At 38.9% G+C, this 4,165-nt stretch overlaps 1 non-coding gene across 1 annotated transcript; it reads right to left on the bottom strand.

The window, feature by feature from the left end:
* Positions 1 to 218: 218 nt before the first annotated feature.
* On the bottom strand, positions 219 to 415 carry LOC140247508 (U2 spliceosomal RNA). The gene has a single exon (XR_011902692.1). It is a non-coding gene; the product is annotated as a U2 spliceosomal RNA (small nuclear RNA).
* Positions 416 to 4,165: the final 3,750 nt, after the last annotated feature.

Here is a 4,165-nt window from a genome sequence, read left to right as displayed (position 1 = left end):
GCAGCCTAAATGGGAAACAATTTCCCCATGAAAAATATCAAGAAAAAGTCACAGAAACCAACAGCAAAAGCAGAAGCAAGGGAGAGAATTGGGTTCTCCAAATTTTATAACTCATAGAATTACCACCACATTTATTCTAATAGCTAAATTGATCTTAGGATCACCAAGGTTGGAAAAGACCTTCAAGATCATCCCTTCCAAGCTGTCTACTTATCACCATTATTTCCAAATTTCACTTAGTACAACATCTAAGTGTTTCTTGGATACCTCCAGGGAAAGTAACAATCACCTCACTGGGCAGCCCATTCCAGCACCAGTCCAAAATAAATTTTCCTCTCAACAGAGGGCATTTCGGATATTAATCCGGTAAGAACAGATACTATGCTTGATCTTATTCAAGTGGGCAAGAAACAGAATAGAGTGTCCCAGACAAAGAAGAAGCTATGAAAATAAGTAGTCATTGAAAGCTGCGTATATGAACAGCAGTTTCATTAAAGAACTCAGGAATGTGATAGGACTGTGAGAAATGGTTTCAAAATAAAGAGGGGACATTTAGATTGTATAATAAGGAAGAAGTTTTTACAATAAGGTAGTGAAGCACTGAAACAGGTTGCCCAGAGAGGTGGTGAAGATGTCCCTGGAGACTTTCAGCTTCGTGCTGGACAGGGCTCTGAGTACCTCAGGGAGCTGTAGGTGTTCCTGTTCATTGCAGAGGAGTTGGATTAGATGGCCTCTAAAGGTCCCTTTCAACTCAAACTATTGTATGATTTTATGAATGTGATTGTATAAACAGAAAAGATCTTTACAATTGTATAGAGCTATCTCTATAGATATCATGGCAGAACAAAGGTCTTATTAACATCATGACAGATTTATAATTCTATCATGTGCTGTAACATAACCTTCTCTAAGGTAACAGCAGATGGTGCTGGTAGATAGCGCCAAGCTGTGTTCCCTTGTTATTATATAGAAGTCAGGTTTGGAAGAGAAGAGAGTGTATGCTGGATATATATTGACTATAGCAAAGGAGTGCTTCTTTCAATCATTATGAATTTGATTAGGTGTTATCTAGACCTGTGATGAATATTGTTGTAGACTGAAACACTGGACTGCAGCACCTCAGAAAAAAAAGAATGTTTCCTCTAGCAACAAAAGCACTGTTTTGGTCTCCTGTGCATGGGAATATTGTGTAGGTGCTCTGGTAAAGTTACAGATGGAGTACATGCACAGCAGAGAGTACAGCATATTCAGTGTTTGCAAGCTGATTTCTACACTACCTGGAGAAAAAGTGCTTGCTTCCTGCTGCTTTCAGTAAGCAACAGATCCTGAATTATCTAAAAAAGTTCATTTTGCTACAGAAAATTACTGTTGTCTGAATTACAAGAGATGACAGACAAGTTAAGAAGGCAGCAACAATACCTGGTGGAGTTTTGTCTCATCACACCTACCCAAATCCATCAGACAACAGCACCTTTCCCCCTACCGAGAGTGAGGATAGGGACATAAAGCCCCTGGAATAATAGACTCATAGAATCACCATGGTTGGTTAAAAGATCTGTAAGATCATCCAGTCCAACTGTCCACTGATCACCAATAGTTCTAAAAACCATGTCCCTTAATACAACATCTAAACATTCCTTGAACACCTCCAGTGTCAGTGACTCCACCACCTCCATGGGTAGTCACCTTTCTTTTGAAGAAGATATTTTTCCAAATATCTAACCTGAACCTCCCCTGATGTGAATTGAGGCCCTTGCCTCACGTTCTATCTCTAGTTATATGCGAGAATAGGCTTCCCCCCACCTCACCACAACCTCTTTTCAGGTTGTTATAGAGAATGATAAGGTCACAGCATTTCACAGCACTGCAGAAAAGTTGAGATGCAAAAGGACTTCTGCAGGGTGTCCTGTCCAACCCCACTGCTCAAAGCAACTTCACCTTAGGCTGAGTCCAGACAGGTTTTGAATATCTCCAGTAGATGGAAACTCCGCAGCCTCCATGGACATCCTATTCCAGTGCTTGGCCACTTTTACTGGAAAAAAAGATTTCTTGACAAAGGGGACAATGCAGATAGTCTGATTTTCATGTCTGGTACAAAGAACCAAGAATCTTACAGAAATATTAAAATTACCTCTAAGTTCTGAGGTGACATTTTATCTTGCATCTAATGGAATTGAAACCTAAATTGGGTCACTGTGCAACTGATGAATTTCAGTAATAAAGGTACGTATTATTATTCAGCCTGAATTTAGCAGATAGACTCTAAAAAAACCTGTTTACAATCCTTTTCCACAGTCTCCTTCCATTATACATATTCCTGTACATGTACATATGTATTTATGATCTAAGGCAATCATAAAATCTCTGCTCTCATCAGCCTCCCTAATGTTTGATTACAGTCGTGGTATAGTTATATACCCTCCAATTCCTTTCAAGAATGGAGATAAGTATGGGGTGTCAGTGCTTCCTGCTCCTATTGAAAAAAATCTTTGTTCCAAATATTGTACACTTTGAAGCTCTAATCCCACACAGGAACAGAAGGCAGTCTAGAGTATCTGAATATAGTGACTGCTATCAAGGGCAACAATTTTCTATAATGTCTTGAATAATCAAGGGATTAATGGAGGATATATATTATTCTACAGATTCAGCTGACGTCTGTTCTCCTGTTGTTACTTTTCACACATTTTCCATAACGAAAAAACAATTTGGAACTGAACAAAACTATTGGCAGCTGACATAACTACTGGGTTAGTACTCCCAGTAAGGCAGGTGGAAGAAACAACAAGTGTGCTGAGTCCTGGGAAGTCTCTGGAGGAGTAAGATTCAAAGAAACCATGCAAAATTCAAAATAAGTGGTGGAATAAAAGCAGTGGTGGAAAGGAACAGAACTATACTTCTCATTCTCTGCCATATTAGTTACTTTTACATCGTTATGGGATATGATACTATTGGTATCCAAATGTACATCTATTCTATATTAAAAAAAACCCCAGACCCTCTACTCTCTATAGCCTTCTCTGTAGAGGAGGTATATTCCGAGACTCTATAAAACTTAAGCTCTTTTCTGGATCTCTTTTCTCTTCATTCCACCATTGCCTTATTTAAGTCCAGAGTCCATAATTTGGTTAGGAATGTTCCTGTTTGAAGTTATTTGCAACTGAAAGCGTTGATGTCCACATTGGTTAAATATGATCTTCATTGGTAAATTGGAAACACCCCTGCAATGTGATATATAAACCCTATGAAATGGCAGCAGTTATCTAACACTTGAAAGTGAAAGAAAATATTTATAACAGCGCATGTTGCTATGCCTTCATTCAGCCCATGGTGAGCTGAAGTTTTAGGATTTCTATTTCCTCCATCTTACAATGGCATAGCAGATCGCAAAAGTGTTTAGGAAAAGGTCATGGGGTGTTTAAAGGTAAAAACCATTTTCCATAGGTTGAACTCTGTGGTAGTTAGCACTAAGGGCTAGGATTCCTTGTTGGTCCTGTGTCTCTGAGACTGAGCTGGACAACTTATAAAGCACTTCATTTGTTTTCAGGTATCCCTGAATTTTTATACTTCTCTTCCCCACCCCTGATCAAATGGTTGATCTCATCTTTCCTTAACACTTAATTTTTGGGATCGGGACTCATTTTGTTCTTGGAGTTCTTGTTCCACCAGTCAGTCTTCATGCCTAGTCTACAGTCTTTTGAAATTTTGCCTATTTTACTACTCATGGGTATACGGATTGAATCATCAGATAACACATCCATAACTAATAAAAGCAGACATTTTTTTTCATAAACCATGTGAACTTCTTTGTCATAACAATATGTTGTGTGCCAACACTGTGTCATTGAAAGGGTGTGTGGACAAGATCATCAATCATGAACTTATCAAAAAGCTACTGCAAATGAAGAGGTGACATATGGGAATTATTACCAAAACCAGGTATTATTAAATACATTACACACTTGCACAAAGTTGGCAGATATGACACTGGACTTCTGCCTTTCTGTAGGCAGCTGGATATTGTGGAGGATACACACAGGCTTCTGCAATAGCAACAGGCATTCACATTCAGGTGCCTGAATCTCTTCCCAGCATGTATCACAAAAGTTCTAAGGGCCTTTGGAAACTACCTGTCAGGATCAGACAGGGAAATCATAGAAGCATT

The sequence above is a fragment of the Excalfactoria chinensis genome, chromosome 1, assembly GCF_039878825.1.
Source record: "Excalfactoria chinensis isolate bCotChi1 chromosome 1, bCotChi1.hap2, whole genome shotgun sequence".
Classification (NCBI taxonomy): domain Eukaryota; kingdom Metazoa; phylum Chordata; class Aves; order Galliformes; family Phasianidae; genus Excalfactoria; species Excalfactoria chinensis.
The sequence above is the reverse complement of the archived record's forward strand: the minus strand, read 5'-3'. Positions and strand labels throughout refer to the sequence as shown.